This window comes from Taeniopygia guttata, chromosome 6, assembly GCF_048771995.1.
Source record: "Taeniopygia guttata chromosome 6, bTaeGut7.mat, whole genome shotgun sequence".
In the NCBI taxonomy this organism is placed as follows: domain Eukaryota; kingdom Metazoa; phylum Chordata; class Aves; order Passeriformes; family Estrildidae; genus Taeniopygia; species Taeniopygia guttata.
The window spans coordinates 17,036,953-17,061,573 of record NC_133031.1 but is presented as its reverse complement, the minus strand read 5'-3'; the positions used below and the strand labels follow the sequence as shown (position 1 = coordinate 17,061,573).

At 37.7% G+C, this 24,621-nt stretch overlaps 2 protein-coding genes across 2 annotated transcripts in view; one reads left to right on the top strand and one right to left on the bottom strand.

The window, feature by feature from the left end:
- USP54 (ubiquitin specific peptidase 54) overlaps nucleotides 1–19,566 on the bottom strand; it is a 91,651-nt gene extending 72,085 nt beyond the window's left edge. Inside the window, exon 1 of the mRNA XM_072931527.1 lies at nucleotides 19,423–19,566. The gene's annotated coding sequence lies outside the window, so the exon portion shown is untranslated. The remainder of the gene's footprint in view (nucleotides 1–19,422) is intronic.
- A 450-nt stretch (nucleotides 19,567–20,016) lies between these two features.
- SEC24C (SEC24 homolog C, COPII coat complex component) overlaps nucleotides 20,017–24,621 on the top strand; it is a 106,557-nt gene continuing 101,952 nt past the window's right edge. The window contains exons 1-2 of the mRNA XM_072931532.1: nucleotides 20,017–20,431; nucleotides 20,529–20,590. The gene's annotated coding sequence lies outside the window, so the exon portion shown is untranslated. The remainder of the gene's footprint in view (nucleotides 20,432–20,528; nucleotides 20,591–24,621) is intronic.

Genomic DNA, 24,621 nt, shown 5'->3' with positions numbered 1-24,621 from the left:
AGGAGATACGATAAATATACATGTAATCAGATACTTCAATTCAACCCTTATTTTCCCTTATAGAGATTACGGCTCCCTCCTCCCATGACATTTGTAGGCACCCAGATGTCCAAAAACATTTTATTTATGTTTATATTGTTTTCTTTCCCCCCACCCCCATTTCCCTGAGTACTTATAAAATCTGTGTTTCTGCTTTAGTGAGCTTAGTTGCCTAAGATTACTATACTAAATAATCCGGACTATTTTCCAGAAAATGATGAATGTGATACGGCATGTTTTCTAAAATAGAATTTCACTTTCATACTAATCTCAGATTGCATGTGGACAGAAGTTACACAATCTTATTTTATTTAGGTACTTAAAAAAAAAAAAAAAGTAAATGCTTAATGCTTCTAGAATTAAGGCACCTCATCCCCTCAGCTCCCTAGGCTATTATTTAAACATGAAAATTTTTTGCTTTTTTATCTTTCATTCTAAGGTGAGAAACTGTGTGGAACAATCAAAACAGTTATACTACACTATAATTTAAAAAGTCTACTTATTGTCAAAAGCTAGGTTGCCAGTTCATTAGTGCTAGTTTCAATTCAGCACCTCCTTTGCTATGATTTTAGTGGCAAACACAGTATATTCAGAACAGACTTAATTATTGATAACTATAAATGTGGAATTTAAATACACTCAAATACAATTTTCCCTAAATAAAAGTAATTTTTATCAGTTTAAATGTCATATTTTTTTAAAAATCCCTTGTTTGATTGTTATCCATCCTGTTTGGTATCTTTTTGATCACTGAGCTCCCACCCTTAGAGAGATATCTGTGCAACTTCAATTGGAGCCTGGAAGTCAGCTCTTCGCAGCTGACAGATTGACTATTGTCTGTGGCATGTTTGCAGTGCTATTGCTTATCCAGACTATTGTGTTGCCTTCCTGTTGCCTTCCCCTAGAACTATTAAATTAAGCCCACATATTTACACATATTACCATCCAACACAGCTACCCCACTCAGTGTTGAATAAGTAAGACTTAATAAGTAAATTTACAGCTCAGTTCTGTCTTGCACAGTGAAATCATGACAAAATCACTTCTGACTTTTATTTTATGTATGGAACATTGGATATTTACTCACATTTCAGTAGCTTAAATAAATTCAATGTATTTTTAGTCCTTTAAATAAATTGATGCCACTTAGGAGCTCTTAGCTACTAAGTTTCTAATATAACATGAGCTTCATTTACTTCTGTTGCAACAAGATAATTCAAACTCCACTTTACAGTGAAAGGGGCTGCAGCTGTCTCCCTAAATTTCAAGTTTGGATTGTAATTCTGCTACAGAGTCTTCATAACACCACACTTCATGCTTATAAATAAAGCTTCTATTATGCTTTTTAATGTTATCCTACAAAGAGACAGACAAACACTAGGTACTATGACATCCAATAGCCTAATCCAGCATTCCACAATGAGCAGCATTCTTCCTCCATCAAATAAAGCAAAGCAAAAGTAATTTTTCTTGGTCCAAAGTTAATTATATTAATTAAAAATCAAGCACAGAAAGTACAACATGATGCAACATAAACAGTAGGTAAGACAGGTCTGTGCTTCCTCAGTAGATTTGCAAATGCAGCTAAACAAGGAACTCCAGTTCCAGAAACTGCATTATTTTAGGCATCTACATTCTAGGTCTAAGAAAAAATAAAGCCATGACTTTTCTGATCTACCTATGGCTCTCAAAAACAATAGATAAGATACAACATGAAATTATCCATTGCCGAGCAGCCATTTGCTGCCGTAAATTTCATTCCACCCATGCAAGGGAAAAGCAGCTCTAGTGCCCTAACCGCGGGCACTGGCATCAGCTCAGCTCCCAGCTCAGCAGCAGCACAGCACTCCTAAACCCCAGGCCTTCTTAAGTACATCATTTGAATCACACCAAAGGCTGGCTTGGCCTCCTACACCCAGTACTTAGAGCTGGCTGATGAGGCTGCAACATCCTGCAAGTTCCATACTACAGCATCTCTTTATTACACATTCCTCCTACAGAGCAGTCTTACCCTTCAGTTCCAGTGGCAGATGCTATTGGCATTCTCTCTGAGGTTTAGTATTTGGGGCATATTTTTCAGAGATTATTTTATCATTGAGTCTTCATGGACAATAACTGTCTTACTTTGCATTCCATTACAGTAAGGGTCCTCCTATTTATTCCTAGTATTGATATCACCTACTAGATTCATACAGCTAACTCTACATTTTCTACTTTAAAGCAAGAGTTTCTGTCTCTGGTGGTTAAAAATAATACCATTAAAATATGGCTAGAGCTTGAAAAAGCACCAACCTGTGAGTTTTCCTCATAGATTTGTCTGGAAATTTGAAAGCTGATTATCAATATTTAAATAATCAATGTCAACAGTAACTTTTCTTGCAGATAGTATGAACACAAACATCCATCTAGGAAAGCAAGGTACATGATACCTTGCTTTAACAGAAATTCACAGCACTTAGCCAAAATTCTCTTTGTGATGGAGAAGCAAAACAGCAGCAGAGGAGAGAGAGAGGAGTTCAAATTATCCCTCCAAACCAAAACAAATATTTTCAAGTCACCCTGATCCTTTCTATAATATGCAAAAACCTCCACCTCTTAAAAGCTCCAGAGTGTTTCCCTGAAGGATGCTGGACTCCTAATGCTTCCATACCAGACATCTGCCCTGTGTTTGAAGACTGCACATGGGAGAAAGGAAGGGAAATATTAGGCAAAAACATAAATTGAAAGGCACTTTTAATAAGTTATTAGAGAGAAGGAATACTGAAATGCTGGTATTTCCTTCACATTTACTTAAACAAAAAGCTCAATTAAAAACTGCTTGGAGCTGTGACAAATTCCATTCTCAGGCGCAAAATTCAGGTTTGGCTGGCTATACTGTACGCAGGCTGATGGCTTTGACTCACAAAATCTCTCTGAGCAAACAGAAACTAAAAATGCTAAGTAAGGTAATTTCCAACTGCGATGATTAAAGACACATATTCCAGGGTGTAACAATGCAAATAGAGACTCGAAGTATACTAACAACATATGTTAACACCCCTAGGTAACTGAAGCTTGTATTCATTTCTTAGTGGAGAAATAGACAATGGAAACTGGGAAAGATTTTATAAACAAAACAATTACCAACAGTACACTCCTTGTTTTCATATGCTAATAATACATCCAGTACCCAGAGTGCTGAAGAAACAACTGAAGTCATCATGAAAATGAGAAAGAAATAAAAGTTAACTACTGACAGGGCCCTTGAAAAGGAAAAAAGAGCTGAAAATCTTGTGTGGTACAGCTCTTACTTGCATAGTGAGATATCAACAAAAAACCATGAGGCTACTGTCTTAGAGGATGTTAGAACTCAAAGGACTGGCAATATGGAGACTGATTGCATCACAGTTTTTTCAAGTGGATACTGTCACAGGGTAAATTGTCTCCATGTACAAAGTGTTAATTTTTTACTCACTAACACTGAAAGTTAATTTTTAACACTGAAAGTTAATTTTTTACTCAGTAACACTAAGAAAGTCTATATGTACTGTTCATCAATCTTAAAATAATGTTGTTAGTCAAAAAACAGCTAAATAAAATTCTTGAGGAGAAAGAACAGTCAGCTATCTCAGCAACTAGTCCTTTGTTCGTGATCAGACCTAACCTATGTTTTTTGCAACATTTTAAGATCACTCATCTTTCCCTTTTTCTTACGGATGGGCTTTAAACCAAACAACTTCCTACCTTCTTGCCTACCACATACCCACAAAATTATGCCTTCTGGTTCTTTTCTTGGCATTTGCACACTCACTCCCCTCTCCAGTTCAAATTATGTCAGTCTTTCCAATTAGGCCTCATTTTCTAGACCTCAAATTATTTGATTAATCTTCTCCTGGACTCTGCTCAGGTGAACTCTATTTCCTTGGGGCATTTACCCTAGTGAGATGCAACACTTCAACAGAGGAATTACTCCTGGATAAAGAAAAAACAAGAAAAGATTTTTCTGTATCTTTTTATCCCTCCTGGTATAACATTTGGCCTTTTACATCAGGAATTCTTGAGAATTATCATCTAATTACTTGTTCTCTACAGTCCAATTGTGTATTCATGACTTTTGTTAAGTGTAGGACTACAATCTGTAACTATTTATCTCCTAAGAATTTTTTAAATTTCTTAAAATAATTTTGTGCTCATAAAATTGTGTCCTATGTCTATATATTCCCTCCAAGTTCTAGGGGCATTTTTAGTGAATCAATTTTGTAAGCACACTCTCTATTCTATCATCAAGGTCATTAACAAGAAGACTGAAATGAAGCAGAATGAGTACAGACCCAACAGACCGTGGCAGATCTGCATTCAATACAACCATTTCATTCTGACAGACAATCATTAGTAACCACCTACCAGGCACAGTCATCCACCAAGTCTTGCTCCTACTCTACAAAAGTTTCAGGTCACATTTCTTCCCTTGTTTGAAGTATTATAGCAAGAAACACTGCCAAAGAACTCACTAACATGAAAAATACCAGCAGTCACACTTTTCTTGTCAATTCGCTGGCCTTATTGTCATGTTACAGAAGGAAATTAGACTGGCATGACGATTAACTCTTCCTAAATTCATCATGCTTGTGCCTCATGTTCCTGTTGTCACCCTGAGGCTTATACTTTCTGCAAGAATCTGTTCCAAATGTGGAAGACAGGAGACATGAAATTATAGACCTTTCCTCTAGTTACCCACCCTCTTCACATTTTCAAGTGTTCCAGCATCTCAAAGGGCATCTAGTTGTACTGAGATACCTTCCATCTTTTTTTTTTTCACATAACCAGTGAAAGGATGCATGTCATCAGGATTCAACCTAATAAATAACTTATCCCAGTAGGTTTCCCATACTAAAAAGTATACGTTTTATTTCCTCCTTGTGCAAACTGCTGCTCATTTATACTCTTCTTCCACTTTATGTTTTAAGGGTATTTCCATAGTTCTTACTTCTAGTCCATCTTACAAAACCGAGCTGCCTATGGAACCCCATTACAGAGCCCTGGCTCTATGGCTGCTGGAAAGGTCAGGACACGAAGGGTCAGGCCCCGGCCCTGCAGAAGGAAGGGGCACTTCCCACGGGGGTGGCCATCCCTACTGCAATGCCAACACAGGAGAGCTGCACTAAGGCAGGAACAGAACCAGAGCTCTACAATCCACTTAATGACCACACCAGCAAGGGGAGAACAATCACCAGATCGTTTGCAGCATATTAGCGTCGCTTCTGTATCCGCTAGGAAATCTGTCTCTATAGCCAGCCGGGCAGACAGGGCTGGGTTGGATGGGACACACACATTTTGTTCACAAAATTCATGCATATACACTGAACAAAGGATTGCAGATAAAAATAAAAACCGGATTAAGCCTGAAACAAATGATCCTGCAGATACGATGGCTCTCACAGTGTTGATAGCACAGTCCAATTACCCTGAGAAGCAAAACAACTTAGTATAAAGCACTAGTGAATTAACTATATATATTCGCAGTGAAATCTCAGAAAATATAACATAAGAAAACTTACACTGGAACCGGTCAGTTGCTAATTTACATCTTATCTCATTTGCTGATGAGATAAAGTAATTTACAAGGACAAATATTCAGGCTTCAGCTGGTGGGATTTCAGAGGAGAATTTTGTTTGTTTGCTTATTTGCTTTTTTACTATAGGAGCATTAAAGGATTAATGTTTGGAAAGCAGTAAAAATGTTACAAATTATATTAATCTTGAACACTAATATTAATCACTAATTACAACTAAATCACTAATGAGATGGCATTTTACTAGCCAGTTTGAAGTGGGCTGGCATTCAGTATATTTTGAAACAGATATTAAATACTGTTTGATTTTTCTTTATTACTAGCTCCCATTACAATAATTTCAACTCAGAGCTCAAGAACTTAATGTGTTTACAAAAATTTTCATAATAAGAGGCACATCACCGTGCAGACTTTGGATTGCTGCCTCATATATGTGACAGTTATTAACAGAAAAAAATCACATTGAGGCAGGCTCCTAATATTACCTTTAAACTTGGAAAGAAGTAAGAACTCTCTCCTACTTAGTTAACTGCCTACTACACGATAGTATGTGAATACAACACATCTGCTCTATTCACATTCCCACTGGAATTCAATACAAACACATACTTAGTTTAATAATTCTTTTAATATAATTTGAACAGTTAGTACAGTCTGTATTTACAATGCTTGTTTATGTTTAGTTTTAGTTGCAAGCCCAGTTGCGTCCTGTCTGTATGGTCAGGACCCATAGCAAGAAATAATTACTGCTGATTACTGTCCAGAGAAAGCCTGTTCTGTGAAGGTGATCTTTGTAATTAAATCTAATTTTTGTCTCATGTGTATAGATATGTATGCAAGTTATACTAGCAAAATCATTTGCTAATTCAAAAGAATTCATTGTAATGTTTCATTATGCTACTTCACATATCCTCCAAAAATTTCCACCCCAGTAGAATGTAACAGATTTTAAAACTATTTCTGTAAGAAGACAGACAGTTCAAGATCTGGTTCCTCTTCTCACTGAACTGGGAATGTGACAGCACTGGAAAAGCCAGAACACCCAAATTTTATTCCGAGTTCTACACTAACATCTTCTGACAAGCCAAGCCTCTGTGCCCATCAATTCTGGCTACTTATGATATGATGCCAAAGTTAATTTTGTTGAAATATCTGCACTGAAAAACTCAAAACAGAATTCCAGTAAAAAAGAAAAGCTGAAAAGCATGTCCAGAACTGAGTTCACCAGGATTAATTTGAATTTTCAATCAGTAAAAAGAATTCTGCCTGCTTATGTAGCAAAGACAAGAAATAAATCTTCAACCCCTTGGTGATCAGAGGAAGCCTTGTTTGTGGACATCCCTCACAAGCAGCAAGGGAGTGGTGCCATATAAAGCAGCTGACCCTGACTACAACACACGCATTACCATGCCTGGGTAACAGCTACATACAATTTGAAAGGGAAGCCTGGAATGGATGCTGATGTACTAAATACTGAGTAGAAATGAATGTAGTAGTGGCCCGGTTCTCATTCCTCTAAAATTTTAACTCTTGTCCCCTTTTCCACAGTACCAGCCCACCAACAGCTACTATTTTAATGAATAAGCTAAATATAAAGACATTATTGGAGCAAAATAAATTGTGCATACTCTTTTCTTAAGTATTTACCAGTCCACCAACCTCCTCTCTTTTGTATTTACTTCCCCTTTGATAGATGAACAGCTTTGCAACTGAAAAAAAAATGGTTGCAAAACCTGCAATGAGCAAACTCAGTATTAAGGCTCACAAATGTCTGAAATCAAAATATCTGACTCAAATTCTTCTGAATTTTCCTTTGTATTTTAATTCTCCTTACTGCAAAAGATACAGAAGAGCTGAGTAAGCAAGTGATGTCCCTGGACTTTACAAAAGAGGAAGAAATTGCATAAAGTGTATGCAATGTACATCAATTTATTTCCCAATTACTTACATAATAGATATTGTTGCTTTTTGTTATTACATCTTGCAAATTAACACAATTTTAAACATGCATTCTAATACTTTGCCTAGCAATTCTACTTGATTATCTACTAGGCAGAGTTATATTTCTAATTAAAACATAACTAAACATGCAATCAAGTGACATATAAAACCTATGTCATTCATAACACAAAGCTTTCAGTGTTGGTATCCTGGCTGCATCCTGAAATCTGAAGGTACCAGTAAACAGATCTTCCTGTTATGTCATTCAATAGGAATAAAAAGCTCACAAGGCTGAAATTTAAACAACTGAAGAAAGCAGGACTGATTCCAGCTGTAAACATGTCTGCAATTCCAGTCATGGGTTGCTGCCTAAGGCAGCAACAGTCACTGAAATCACAGAAATTCCCTCTTGGTAGAAACTTCTGTCTGCAAGAAAGAGGCTACTCTAGCTGTGGAAGCAGAACTGATATCATTGAAAAGGAGATAAATCCTGTTCTACATTATCTTGGTCTAAATTCCAAATAATTTTGGCAGCGCCAGTATGCATTTTAAAAAATCTTAGTGCAACAGAGGAAAAATTTCCCTAATGACCCTTTTAAAGAATCTCCAAAGCAATTCTGCCCTAAAAATATACAAAGTACTTCCTCCAGCACAGGTTTCTTTATAAAAATATCAACTGGATTTTTGGCAGTGATAATTTTCCTACTTCAACTTTCAAAACCATGATTTCAAAGATCTCAATCTGTAAATGGGATAAGTTGTGACATTAAACCCAGGTAAGCTTAAAGGAAGGCACTGGATTTGGCATTGCATTTCCCAAAGAACATGCAGATGACAGACACACACACACACTACACCCTCTGTCCCCAAATTCAGAAACCAAGACATTCAAGTGAATGCCTTTGAGGCAGAAGAACATTATTTTCCCACTCTAAAGTCAGCTGGATAATTACACCCTGCAAGTACTGCTAAACACTTGAAGGAACTACTAAGTAATTAGACTTTGCAGGTGTGCCATTTATTTTGTAAAGCCCAAATAGGAGGAAAAAAGTTGACACAAACACCTGTTTGACCATTAGCTTTTTTGGGAAGCTCTGACTAATATAAAAAGTCACAAGTGTCCATGTTTCAAAAGCCAGAATTCCAGCAACTGGCTTTGCCTAGACTTATCTATGTCATGTTCCATTAATATTATTATGTTTCTATCAGATCAATAATAAAATCCTTTGTGAAAGCTGATTGGAAAATCACTGAGAAAGACCTACATACCAGCTACTGTTCCAAACACACTTTTTTTTTCAAGGAGTACAGTGTGCTACTTTTTCTATTTCTTCTGAGGAGGCAAACTGCTTATGAGAGGAAGAGTTAAGGACAGCACTAGTAATTAAGAGTCTTCATGCTGTCCTGAGTTAGGGCACCCAGGGATAATAATATAAAAATGCTGGCCTTCATTAAAAGAGACTGAGGGTTTATCAAAATCAAGAATTTTTCCACAACCTCTTTAGATCAGCCCAGAATTGGCCTTCACTAGTTCTTAACGGATTCAAAGTCATGATCACTGCTACTCATTTATGTGGTAATATTATCAGTCGATGGAAAATTCCTTTGGTACACAGCCAAGGCAACTTCTCCCCACCCTGACAAAAAAAACCCAAAAAAACAAACAAACAAAAAAGCCCAACATATTTTAAAACCCATGCAAATCAAATCGGTTGATTTTAATAAAAAGGAGGAGAATTGAAGATCCTTTGTTTCATTTGACACCATTTCCCTCCACATTCAGTAGCTGTTTGGGTTTTAATTTTTTTAAGAACAAAGAATGTTGGCAGAATTAAAACTGCATGACTACACACCTAAATAATGGGAGTAGGCAGAGGAAGAAAAATTCAAACACTAATTTATGTGCTAAAATTCTATTTATTGCCTATAGTCATCATGTAGGAGGACAGATATTGGATCACTATTGGGGAAAGTAAGGGGCAAGATATTTTTTAACTGTTTTTCAGTTTGCACCACCTGTGTGCAGTCCAAAACAGCAGCTGGATCTCACTTTGGCATTCACACCAGAAAGCACTGCCATCACCTCTTTCTATCGAAGTGATTTGGCAAAGCAGACCAGCAATGCAGAACATCCTCGTGCAGCAGCAGCAGCTCTGCTGGGGCAGGCAGGGCCTCAACCTGGATATCTCCTTAGAAATACACACATGAAAGCAACTATTTGATCTTCATCCCACACCAAAAGATAACACTAGAATCAAAAGTGAGTATTTAAAACAAAAGTGACCTGATTTAAGTCTGGGACCAATGTTATAAAAAAAATATTACTACTAGATAGAGAAATAAGACTTCTTCCTCCCCGTTGTAACCTAAATCAGGTATTCACCTTTTCATAAAATGCAATTAGTTATACTTATAGGCATAAATTATTAATGTTTCTATATTTTTTCATATCTCATGATAACTCTGACTCTGAAGACAAAAGGATTTTTTATAGCCTCAAAAAAAAAATCTCCCAAAGAGATTATTTTTTAAATCTCAATGCCTCTTTTCTGTCTTATCAAAGAATGAAAAGTAACTGACAGTGCTATTCTTGAAAAACATTTATGCAGTTCAGTCTGCTGAACAGCTGACTGCAATTTAACAAAATTTCATTTTTGGCTTCCTTTTTTGTTTATACCAGTAACAAAAGAGAAGAAAAAAAAAGGAAATCAAACACGTTTAGTTGCAGCCACTATCTCAGCAACAGGCACATTATACAATGCCTTAGTGACTTCCTGCTTAGGAACCCTACTGAACTCTTCTTGCACATCTGAAATTTTGTCAGTTTTATTAGAATAAAAAAAAGTGCTGGCTCCCTTGCTCTAATTCTTCTGGCCTGCATAATATCCAAGTTATGCTATGTCCTACTCACAATTAGAACTTGTTCTGAATATTACATAATGTGTGAGAATAATCTATTTCTTGTACAAAAATTAATGTTTGTTTAATCAAGATCCTGCATAATTTATTAAAATTTAGAACAAAGAATTTAATAGTTTGGTTAAATCCTCTTAGGAACATGGCTTAATCTAGACTAAATTGTCACAGAAATATTCTTCAAAGCAGGAGTTAATCTGTTCACAGCTGCAGCTGCTTATCAAGACAGTTGGGCAGCAATTTGCTGCACTCCTTTCCCCCTGAGCTGGTGCCTCCAATTCTCCAGTCTCATGTGATGCCATTCTTACCAAAGGAATTTATTGAACACTCCAAATGAACAGCTCGTGCAATTAGGAAGAAAGAATGCTGAAAATGAAAGTGATCAACAAGTACATCAGAGCCACAATAAGTGAGGTTAGACAGGATCCCAGAGGAGGTTTATCACCAAACCGCACAGCAAAAGCATGACTAAGAGGTCAGATCAGGTTGGTCTGGGCTTTGTCCAGCTGGGACTTAAAATCCTCTAGGGATGGTAGACTGGATTGCCTCTCATTCAAATGCACAGCTATCAGTGGAGTGTGTCTTCAAGATATCTTCCTTAGCACTAGTCAGAACCTTTCCTGTTTTATGTCCATAAATTGATAAGGCACTTCACATGCTTCCTGAGGAAAGTTCCTATGTAATGTTTATGAGTGATTTTCACTCATGAGAACATTAGTTTGACTGGCCAAGTGAAGACAATTTTATGTCTCATTTAAAGCAGAGACATATTAACAATCCCATATCAGCTCAATAGGCTGGTATTACACAGAAAGACTGAAAATTTAGTATGCAGAAAAGAAGAAAACGCCACTTAGAATTCTCAGAATTCACCTCAAAAACAGCATTTCAATTGTTTTATTGAAGTAACAATAAAAATTTGAGAGCTGTTAATACTCAAGACCGTTCCCAAGAACAGCCAAAGATGAATATCATAATTTATTCACAACTTTGGATAAGAATACATGCTCTGGCATTTAGTATATATGTCATTACTCAAATTAACTCCTGATAAGCTGGGATAGGAAGGAAGAAAGCCAAGGAACAACCTGGAATATTGTTGCACATTTTTTACTGATACCATTAACCTAAAGTGGGACAGTAGAGGTATGAGGGAAGAGCTACACCTAAAACAACCATTTTCAGACCTACCAGAGACAGGTACATTTGAAGTAGAACAATACCAAAACAAGTTCATATTTGATACGAACGAATAGTTTTCTGTTTTGATTGTTTGATCGTTTTCTGTTACGAAAATTGAATTTTAAAAATACAAATATTTTAAAACAGTCTAGGATTAATTAGAAATCTAATTTTAGGCTTTGGATTCTTGTTCAAGCAACTTTAAATATTTTTTATTTATTAAGCATACATGAGATAAAATATATCAAAGGCTAAAATGTATTGACAAATGGCATATCAATTCTAACTCCTGTACAAGCAGTACATGCATTCCTTATCCGAAGAAAAAGAACAAAACTAAATTGTACTCCATATCTGAAGTACTGTATTTCAGAGCAGAATTAAGCAATTCAGTTGAGCATAACACTACAATAGTCATATATTTTCCATATTTTCTCTCCCAAAACCTACCAAAATCGCAAGTGGTCGTTTGCAGAAAAAATCCTGAAAAATAAGATTTTCCCAGTACTGCTACTTTTGTCTAGAAATGTTTCTGGAGCTATGCTGTCAGAAAAAGCAACTTCAACTTGAAAACATCCCTCTTTATCCCTGAGCCTGAAAAAGTCTTTGTTCTAGTGGAGATAACAAGACTCTACCATCTTCTGCCTGTGGTTGCTGCTGGTTCTATCAGGCAAGAATCGAATACAGTGGAATTGCCCAGGTACCTCTCCAGGCTGCAGCTGCAATATCAGACAAACAGGCAGAGGAGAATCCATCACATACAGAAAGTGAAAAAAGGAAAACATAATGGGTAAGTGGCAAATATCTTAATTTATATGATAATTATACAGCTGACTATCACTGCTACAATTATTAACAACAGTATGTGGACTGATTGAAGAAATATATTACTAAACTAATTAAACTTTCTATCTTTCCCAAAAATGAAGAGCCCTAAAAGAAAACACATTTGCACAATAGAAGATCTTTCTTAAAAGATGGCTATTTCCATAATAAAACTACAGTCTTAAACCCAGCTAGTTTTTGCTAACAGGAAGGAGAGATGATCTCCTCCATTCTCTCCTGAAGCAATGCATTTTAAGAGAAGTATCAAAAGTGAAGTTTTCCCTGAAAAATCTGTGGAAGTTGTCTGTCTTCAAGAAAGTAAACAAATTAGGAATATCACCAAAAACACCACTTAAATGAAAACTGCAACATTGCCAAACTCACACTACAGAATTTTTTCCTGATTCACTCTGAGAAAAATAAATAAATCTCTATTTAAAATCTGTCAAGCATCCACAATCAAAGAACCCTAAAGATTTTGCTGGCAACGCCACTTTTTAGCATACTTCAAAAGTATTTACATAAACTCACCATATACCATCTGTTACAAGTACTGCAGAGATTATTGGGGTATGTGTCCATAACAGACTTGAGAGTGCTGCAGTTTACTATCCCAATGTTTATGAAGTTTTGCTGTCTATTCATTGGCACACTTTGGATGCAGCATAATGAAAAAGTTTTAATAAACAGGAGGAGTTAAAAAAAAAAAAACAACCTTTTTTTTCCCTCTTTTATTTTCCCTCTCCTTCCCCTACACCATGGCCTATTTTCTCGAATAACATGCAGATCTACTGAGGACATTAACCTGTTTCCATGTCACAGTAACAGCCTATGTATCAACATGCTGAGATGCATTAGCTGTTGTGTATTGATTCATTTTTAAGTTCACTGTACTGGGAATACAAACTGGAGGATTATAAAGTCTTTTGCTATCCTCTGCTTTGTGACACACTTTACTGATTAACTATTTCCCAGAACAAATTTATTTCCATGTTTTGTGGAAACACTTACAGGAGGTTCCTCCTCTTCAAACAATCTCCCACATCTGAATCACTCTTACATATTTTTAGTCCATTCATTATTTTCAAAATTCAAAATGTAATAAACCACATATCATTTTTTAAAAATTAAACCATATTAATTACATCCACCAAACAGTATCTACTACAAATACTGATTAACATTAACCAAGTATGAGAAATAAACAAGCAGATAGGATAAAAAAAATGCAAACTTCTCATATGTGAACTGTTCCCACCATACACACAACATGTAGCATGTACCTCGGCATAACTTTTAGTGAGCCAAACTGTCTAATGAAAAAGCATTCTAGTCAAGACACTAATGTGTGGCCACTGGTTATGACAGTTCATCCTATCTGCTACTACCTTTGAACCAGCAGTCACTTACTGCTTATTTGTAAAGCACATATTCAAACACCCCTCTTTTGTGCCAGTTTATGGCACTAAATTGTTTATACCTATATATATCTAGCAAGCTTGACTACATTCTAAAAACAGGTATCTGCAATAAACCCATATTCACTGCTTCAATTTAAAGAGCATGGGAAAGCAGCTTAAGTTTAATTGCCTGAATTTTCAGAGTTGTAAAAGACAAAAGGGAAAAACAATTCCAAAAGCCAGACTTCTAGCCTTCAAATTCAAGGACTGCTTGCTTGATTAAATGCACACATCAAATAAATTATGACAGAATGTAAAAAGTCAGAGTTTCTTGCAAAATAATTAAAAGATCACCAGGGTTCATGTTCTGTCACACTTTTAGACAACCACAATTCAACTAAGTCTTATCTGTATTAAAAAAAAAAAAAAAAAAAAAAAAAAACTAAACCAAAAAAATGGCATAGTTTCAGGTTTGGAGAGGTATTTGAAAGAGGGAAACATTCATAAATTATATCTATGAGTTTTAAAACACTAATTTCTCCAATTCTCAAAAACCTCCAAGCTTTCAGATATTTTGCTTTCAACAACAGAACCCTTGAAAGATAAGTGCAGTACCATCAAAGGAGTGGGGAAAAAATTACAGAAGAGACACAGCTCATGTCCTGTCTACTAGAAACGCTATGCAAAAAAGAAAATACTGCCCCAAGAGGGATGCTCTAGCTGATGCTCTCCAGGGGGAGAAAACAAATTGCACCAAGAATACACCACACAGCATAATCATACACCTTGTTTCACTAGTAACTTGTAATTTCTTTTGGTTGCCCACAGAAGCATATGATTAAAACAGGTTTCCCACCAATACCTTTTGAATCAGCCAAGTTTCAACATTTTGAAATAAAACCCCCAGAGGTCTCAAAAATAACCTATGTTCCTATAAACTACATGAAAAGTAATGGTCAGGTAGTGGAAAAATACCCAATTTGCTCTCACAGTGAGGGGAAAATAGGAAATTCACCTCTTTATATTTGATTTGGCAGCAGATCAATCCATACAGAAACAGCAGTGTCTGTTGATATGTAGTCGAATGAGATTGAGGATTGGAGGAGAAGGGATCAGAAGATAAAAAGACAATCCAAATACATACAAATGTTAATTTTATTATTTCTGTAGCTCACAGAAACTGTGACTTGTAGACAGTAACTTTATAGCCTTAGAAACAAATAATCACTTACCCAAGGATTTACATTTGTTGACCACCTGCTCACTAGGTTGCCTAGAAACATCTCACCTCAGAATGAATGGGAAAACAGTTTATGAGCCTGTCTGGACATTTCAATTACTTTTTGAATCTATTTTATGAAATCCATGCAAATGGTTTTCCATTACGCTTTTTTACAGCTTTAAAGATATCAATGAAGAAAAAAGTAGATGAGAAATAAAGATAACATACTCTAAAAAAGCTTTCATAGATAAATACCAACTTGGATACAACATGTAGAAGTGTTGGTGGGATGACTCAGCTCCTAATGATATTTTATTTAAGTTCATTTTCTTAGCAGTAGCCTGATGTTGTTAATAACTGCCAGTAGGCTACTTAGAGCTGTAGATTCATTTTCCCATTAATGGCAGCAAAAGGTTCTTGTTAATGGTTTTAGGATAATGCTGGGTTCTGCCATATGGTTGGATCTGTATGAGGGTTTCTCATGAAAAGCCAGAGAGTGTAAGAAATTGTTACTATATTTAACTGCAGTGTCCTCACACGCACAGCAGACAACTGGACTGGACACTGTTCTAATATTTACAAGTGCAAATGATGCTCAATATTTACTGCATGTTCTGTTTAAGAGGGCTACAGGGACCTTAAACAAGAGAACATATGGATAGATCAGAGGATTTGTAATACAATACTGAGCTTTTCACCTCTAGGTCATTGGTTCAAATCTAAACTGGTCGGTAATGAAGGCAAGCTATTATCATCTGACAGCCCTGGCCATTGCAAATTGATTTGTCAGGCTCAGTCTTGCTCTCATCAAACTCAAAATTCAAAACGTCAGTTTGCATTTCTGAAAACAACCCCAGCAACATAACAAAAAAATGAACAAACAGAAGTAATCTCTTCCTCCTCAGATACCATCTCCAGACGAGAGTCTCTGGAGAGTGCCAGAGGAACAGTGAAAATTATAGCACGAGTAGCACAACACATCATTCTGTGGATAAAGGTTACTTCTGACTCCCAGATACCAATTATAATTTCCTCTGTACAAGTACAAAGCTTTCAGAGCTTTTATTAATAAAGAAAAGACAAGAAAGAAAAGACCAATATGCAGGTCTGAAATTTCATAGTCCAGCTTAAAGATCTCTTTGCATACTTTGTTCAAAGGTGTGTTTCTTAAGGTTGAAAGTTTTGAAGAAAATGGTCACAGTACTCTATAAAAAGAATATTAAATTTACTGCCCATGTTGTTATTATGTATTTGTAGTCAAAATGTTTAAACACCACTTGTAGCAGCAACATTGCATAATATTGCTTGAAGACAGCTTTAATTCAGAAATGGATTTATTTACAAGTTATCAAGAATAATACTAGATAAGCCATATTTTTACAGTATTTCTTCAAAATCATGCTAGAAAAAGTATGGATTATGCCACAGTACATAATTTTCCACATGCTTTCATAATTTAAACAAAAATGGTTTTAAGCCTCAAAACCACATCCAGCTCTTTCCTTTGACTCTTACTTGATTGGGAGCAATCACAAGAAACACTCAGCAAGTACCACAGTTCTCCATTTCACTAAGCAATCAGTGCTACAGGAGTGAATAGACACACCTATTTTTAATGCAGTACCTTTAAGATCATCTTTACTTCACAAACTTAGGGCACTAGACAACAAAATCTACTGAAAGTTTTACGCTCTATGAACATGCAATGTTACTCCTAATATTTGAGACTATAACAGAACACATACGACTCACAAATCTTGGAAAGTATCAAAAAAGTAAGAGCCTCTTGCAAGTTCCTTGGTTTTTACTGAGGTGCTGATAAACTGAAGTTTTTCCTTCCTTTTCCAATAACTCCAGATATAAAACACTTACTGTAACTTTAGGAAAGGCCCAACAGGTTAACTTCCCAGCTGAATGACTGTACATAGGTTCTGCAAGCTGAGTAATCGAGCTGGTATACAGTCTATTGCCATAAAACCAGAGCAGCACAGCCCAGCCATATCCTAGTCTGGCCACAGTGTCCCATAGACAGTGGCTGGTGAGGTGCACCCAAACCTACCCAACCTTCCCTGGTCCCAGAACAAGGAACTCCATGGATCAAGTGACATAACAGAAAAAGAGAAGACATGAACTGCACAGTAAACTTGTATGTCAAGAGAGACAATAAGAGACTGACTACATTGTGTCATTTGTCTTAGAAAGTGTCCAGACTACACCAGGAGATGGCTCCTCCCAGCAGTCTCACACACAGCATGAGCCTAGGGAACGGGGCTGCCTACAGATGAAGGGAAGAAGGCAAAAACCTAAAGACTGGGGATTGCCTACTGCTTGACTTGCAATTAACAAGACCAATAGAGAGATCCAAGCAAGCCAATCAAAATTCTTTGACAGTCAGTAATAAAATTTCATGCTGTTCCTCTCTGCCATCAAGCACTGCATATCTTTTCTAGGGAATGACCTTCAGTGACAGAATAGAAGATGGCTTTGCAATTGTGCCTGCAGCCACTATTGACAGAAAAGAAAGAAATTTAAAGCAAACAAGAAGTATTTCAGAGAACAAATTAAAATAAACTGAATAAATGTGTGTAGAACATATGTCAGGAAAGTGAAGGATGTATAAAGTATTCAGAAGTCTGCATGAGAAAAAATGAAAATACTGCTAAGCTCCACAGGTATCAACAGGTATGTTAATTATATGACAGTTTTGTTGGTTCTGAAGTTAGGTAAGAAAATTAAAAAAAAAAATCACAAAAACAAACAATAGCTGTGACTTTTAATTGGTTCTTTCATCCTCTTACCTAATTTTTTTTCTTTTTTTTATATAATCTGTTGCAATTTGCATGGCTGGACCAAAAATGATTCTGGATGGACACAACTGTTCTCTACATAGGTATGTTTATAGAGCCATCAAACTCAATGAGCCTTTCAAGGTAACAAACTTTTTGAAGTTCCACAAACTGGGAAATAAAACCACTTTCTCTTCTATGCACTGTCCATAAAAACTTGCCTAAGAAGGCTTAATCCCTAATAACATCTCCAAGACTACACAGAGAAGGATTTAAATTCCCATTATCCTTTTTAACGAACTTGTGACTACAGTCTCAAAATAGACACTTAACCCAGAACTGAGAGAAGAACTGGCATATTTCTTACCTGCAATGCCTGAAAACAATGAACTGAAATGTTTTACAGCTGCCTCCAAAATGTCTAAATTATCTGGGATAACTAAATTTGTCTGCACTGGACAAATCAGGCACACCCTTACTCCTCACTGCACCCCAAGAACATTGGGGCAAAAGACTTCATAGGTGACATTACCAGGTGAGAAGGAAACAAACGAGCAATAAAGCTCTTATTTAATCCAGTCTGAATGATATGCAACATGCTTGATTAGATATAGTTTTCTTTAAGTGATGGAATAGAATTTAGAGACTATCCTATCTAATTAAACTGTTATTATTTCTATCACTTCCTAAATGAGGACAGATTTCAACAGGCTGACAAATATTTTTCAGCCCATAAGACTTTTTCTAATTATTTTTAAGGGCTGTCATACTCATGAGCTGTGTTACCTCACCAGTTGAGTTCTTGGCACAGCATTTCTTTCCTTCACTCTTGAAACAAACACAAGGCTATCAATGTTGCTGCTGTTTTCCAAAACTGCTACTCGGTGTCAAGTATATTGCAGCACAAAATCTTCCTGTTGTAGATTTTTTTTCAAGTCTGAAAAGTAGCACAAGCTTAGAGAAATTTTTTTTCACTACACGTCTTTCTTCCAAGCTGCATGAGAAATACACAACTATTTTCCCTCCCTTTTCACATGCATCTTTTATCCAAAACCCTCAGAATTTGTTCTGAAATCTGAAAAGCTTTTTGAATATTTTAACACACAAAATCACCCATTACAATACCCATAAGAAGTTCACATAGCTGAAAGACCAGAAAGCCATTGTGCCTGCAACTTTTTGAAAGCAGAGGGTGTATATTGTTATGGTTTCTATTTATGGCTGTAATCCTCCCGAATGTCCACTCATAATCCTTCTACTCAAAGAAAGGTTTCATGAAAAATCCGACTCTGGCAAGGCAAAGAGCTTCTGATTTCTTTTAAGGGGGGGGGGGGGGGGAGGGAGGGGAAGCACATGGTTTTGCCTACCTTAGACCAACATAGTAAATTAAATACTGAGGAGGTTCCTCTAACCAACAACAACTCCAATGCAAGTTTAACTTTTGACGGCAGCGGATCACACCTGGGTTATCAACCAAGATAATACAACATCCCCGATTATTTCAAACACCCCGCTAATCAAATACCTTTCTAGCCTCTAGCATTCTCGTTTTCTCGTACCTGCTACTCCCCTTCTCTTCTCTTCTGCGGGCGTGCAGAGCGGAGGGGCCTCTCGCTCACGGTCCCGCCGGAGCCGGGGCCGGGACTCGGGCCGGGACTCGGGCCCGGCCGGGTCCCGCACGGACCCCGCTGCGGCCCGGCCGAGCGGGCGGGGGCTGCGCCACAGCGCAGAGCGGGGTCGCCACCGGCGAGGCTGCGGGCACACGGTCAAGCAGCCAGTGAACAGCCGGGCCTGGCTGCGGTTCCGGCTGAGGGGCCGGGAGGGCAGGAGAGCAACACGCCGTGCTCCGGTGGCGGCGTCAGCCCCTGCCCGTCCCCGCGCGCGGCTCCCGCCGGCCGCGCTCATCCCCCGCTGCCATAGCTACCGGCAGCCGCGCCGCCGCCTCTCGCGAGAGCCGCCATCTTCCCGCGAGAGCCGCGGGCGGCGCCGGCGGCGGGCGCCTCCTCTGGCGAGAGGGCTGAGGCGGCGCTGGGCACGGCGCTGCCGGCCGGGAATGGCGCTGGGCACGGCGCGGTGGGATTGCGGACAGCCGCAGAGCCTGGGCAGTGCCAGCTGCGAAACACGGCTGCAGGAAACAGACACGTTCATACCTTGCAGAAGTTTGGTTGTAGTTAATGTGAGCTGACTTAGCTGACAGGCTAGAGCCAAGACATGCTGTCTTCAACACCAAGCGTACTTCGGGTGTGAATTAGACCATCTCAGGATGAGGGAAAATTGAGTAAGGTATTTTAGAAACATGTAGTGTGATTTTCTGGATACTAGACAACATGTAAAATTACTACAAATCTCATAATCCCTGAACTGTGTCAACTGTACATTGCAACCTCTGATTTTCCTGTCACCAGTGCAGACTGATCTTAATATTAACTCTGGTGACACCCAAGAAACGCTTTTCAAGCCGACTGAAATAAATAGGTGCTTTCCTATGAATTCAGGACCATGCATATAGAGAGAATCCGAGGAGAATTGTGACGACCACCATTTCCACTTAGTACCTCAGTGAAAGAGGTAAGAGGTTTATCCATACCCGGATAAACAAGAGTAGTAATTACAACATGAGGACGTGAGGGCTAATACATTTTCTTTTCTGCTCTTTTATTTCTAGTGTTCCCAGCATCTGAGAGGTACAGCTTTTGTAACAATTCTTAGAGAAATGCCACCACCTCTGTAAGTGTACAGGAAGTTTTTCTATTTAATTGTTGAGCCCATTTTTACATAAGAGAAGTGAGTTGATGCTTAGTGTTCTGTATCTAGAAGATGTATGCCAGAATTTCCAGCTTCCAATAATTCAGGTATCCTGTTAGTGGTGTACCAGATGCATGGAGTGTGCCTGGGGAACTGGGACTGTTCTGCCTAGAGCAACCAAAGCACAGAATCAGTGAATATACATCTGCAATAGTGTTCATGCTGCTGTTAATATGGCATTTCTAACACCACTAAAAATCAAAAAAAAAGTTTGTGCATTTGGAAGAATATTTGTTTACTTGTGTCTTCCCAACCCATTTCAGACTCTTGCTTTGGGAATCTAACCAACCATAGTGGAAAAAAGAGCAAATGAGGAAGGCCTCAAGCCTCTGTTGGGGACCAAAGATAATTAAGAGAAACATTTAGAGAGAGTAGATGTAGTGAAGCCCTGAATATGTGCTAGCTTCAGGCCCATGAAAGTATGGGTGTGTTTGTAATAGAATATGGAACTAATTGCATGTCTGAGCCAGGCACTGTGGGGTTTGACTGAAGCACTCCTCAGTGTAATTGAATTTGTGTAGCATCTGTGAGCAGGGGAGGCCCGGTGCCACACGGCCCATAGCGTGTCCTTAGGCGGGACAGCAGAAAGTTTTGTTTGTCTCTCCTTCCAGGGACCACTTTGTTTTCCCCGCAGTGAATGGTGTATGATGGGATTGTTGCTTTAAGCAGGAACTTCTCCCAGTAAGAACACAAAGTCCGCAGAGTCCTTATTTACCCTTTTGTGTAGAGGGATGTTTTGGAGCAGGAGTGCAGCATTGCTTAGTGGCCAGCTTTTTCACTGCTCTTTGTATGCTTTTCTTCTCCCTAGCTGCAAATGCAGGAACCTGGGGTAAAACAATGATGTCTGAGCCTGGGAAGACTTGAGACCTTTGTCAGCCTTCTATAGTACAATTGCACTGTCTCTGTCTGAATTTCCAGAAAATATTTGTTCGCAGTAAGCCCTGTTACAAGAACCAGGAAGAATAACTATTTTGATTTGGCACCTGAAGAACTTATAACCATAAATTAATCTCATCTTTTGCATTCATTTGTTCACTCTGGATTTTTGAAAGGCAAATGTTTGTTATCATTCTGGCTTGAGCTATACCTAACTTCTTCTGCTCCAATTTTTTTTGAATGGTAGTGGTCCCTTGTCTGCAAATGTATTGGTATCAGTTCTCCCTGAAAGTATTTCAGATTATATTTTGTTTAAATGAAAAATTTATACAAAACATCACATAACATTTTAAAATTAAAACTCTGCACAAAACAGTTTGTTTCTTTTATTGTTACTCAAAAGATCAAAATAAACACACAAAAAAGAACCCTGCATAGTTGGACAATATGCATTAAAAGTTTTGATGTAAATAATGTTTCTAAAAAGTATAATTAAAAATCAAAGTAAATATTTATATTTAAGAATTTGCTTATTAAGCTTACTGAAATTTAGGTTACATTTTAAAAGCACTGCTTCAGGGTTGTTTATGTAGTTCTCTTCCCTTTACTGCGTTGTCTTAATTAACACAAAATGTATCTGAGCAAGTACTTGTACTCCTTAAAGTTTCATTAAGTTGTACACAAGCAGAAGATGATCGTCAGAGAGATAACACTGTGTGCAAAATACTTAGAGAGCAAGAACATAAAGGCACTGCTAATTAATTACATTAACTGAAGAGACTTTTACTAGTAGATATATGATTATAACTAATCAATAATGTTTCAAATTCCACATACTCTCAATTCACAAAACTTAGAGCTCCACAAAATATGTGCAATCTGGCTCCTGTGTCTGCCTGCAAGTTCTTCTTGGTTATCTGTGGCCCTGGTCAGGCACATCTGCAAGACAGAATAGGCAACTTGTGTAAATTAGTTTATAACCTGCAATTTGGCCCTGGATGAGATTGCATATAAATGTCTTAATGAGCTGTGAGCCAGCAGGATGGCTTGTAAACTTCTAATACTGAATCAAGAGAGACTTGTATGTGCTGTAGTGGGCAGCAGTGGCTCCTGTAAGTTGCCAGAGGGTTAACAGCATTGTTGTGCCAAGGGGTAGTCCTTTGGAAGTAGGATGTTTTCCAGATGATCACACCGGTAACAGTCTTCTGTGGAAGAGAGCACATACTTGCAGACAAGCTAGTTAGGGAAAAAAAAAACCTCAGTGCAGTGAATGTTCAAGCCTTGTGCCACAAAACTGTACTTCCCATGGAGGGATGGCCACATGCAGACTTCTGCTCCATAACAGAAATACCATAGGCTGTCTGGTGCCTCCCAGCCTGCCATCTTGTGAAGAAAAGTGAATACATTTTATATATTCACAGTATGATTAAAAAAAAAAAAAAAGTCAAAAAGGCAAAGCACGTATTCTTTTAACAGCCTGAAGGTCTCACTGATTTTATTTCAAAGAGAGTAAGTCTGATGCTAAAGCCATCTTTTCTAAATGATCTGTCAGTGATCAAACTGTTCCCTTTGATTAGGGAATACAGTGGAGTCAAATGGAAGGTTTTCTGCACAACACAGAGAATCACCCATGCTAACTGTGCTACCACCTGCCAAATATTTATGCCATCAGCTATAAATTCAGGCAAAGTTTTAAAACATCTGAGACCATATTTCTGGATAAGGCTGAGATTTTTTAAATGCCTTTTTTTTTTTTACACTAAAATGTGGGCTATTTTTTAATGGCTTGGATTCTTTATAGTAGAATTTCTCTTCATGAGAGAAACTTGTCAAAGCTTGGAAATTGTAAAATAATATTACTAGAAATGACAGTGTAAATAACTAAAAATATGAGAGCATTTTGTTTTGAATGAAAGATCTGAATGTCACAAAATTCTATGCAATCCATTTTTCAAGGGTGAGCCCCTCCTTATTAAATGGATTTTTAGCTGTTGTTCCATGGAATATAAGCTCAATATTCAGTATATCCTATATAAGGGAACTGTAGCCTTTTCAAGAGGATGAGCTCAATAATTTGCTCTTTTTTATCTCTAAATATGATGATCCTGCTTAAAAGCAGATGACTGACTTTCCATTCTGTAGCTTCTACTACGTGGGAGAAAATCCACTCTAATTAAATCTAATAAAACCCTCTAATTCTCAATATAAACAATTCTCTGTCATAGACAATTCCTCTGAGTCTACATCACAGCCCAGGGAAAACAAAGAACAGGAGCTGTTTCTTACTTCCTTTTAAATATTAGATCATTATGGACAAACTTCTGCCCCAATTAACAGTAGCTGAAAGCCTTACTCAAGCCTTACTCTTTTGAGACAGAATTTGAATTACTGATTTTTCTCTTACTTGTAATGTTACTTTGCACGATGACTAAACGAGCATGTAATTTAGGCTGTGTAAACAACAAGACAATAGTTGTCTGAATCGTTCTACAATATGTAGTGTTGTATTTCTCATTTTGTACTAGAAACAAAAGCACATAAATCCTGCTTGACAGGATTTAAGATTGGAAGTGCACTGGCAAAAGAAGAGCTATGTGCCTTATTAAGCAATGTACCAAAACTGAGGAAACAGCTTACAAGCATGAATTGTAGGAATATTATTAATACATTTCAGTGATGCAATACTAATTCCAAGGACCTTGCAATGTCTATCTCCATTTAGGGTTTGGGTTAATGGAGTGTGTTGACAAAACCCTTGTCCAACCGTATATTGTGAACCAGACAGAGCTCTGGGTACATCCCCAGCCCTTTAGCTACCTGCAGGATCATGCTTCATTCCTTGTACCTGGGAGCTTGGAAACTACACCACCAGAGAGCACTGTGCTATTTCTGCACATCTTCCTTACCTGTCCTTGTGTGTATAAGGACATATTTTATTCCATCTTTTTTCCTATTATAAAGTAGGACTCAAGTGGTTGTTGTGATTCTACTGGAATTCCCAAACATTTTGCTGTTGTTGTTGTGCGTGCACCCTGTGTGCAGCCCTTCCTTGACCTGACTAAGCTCATCAGGGACCT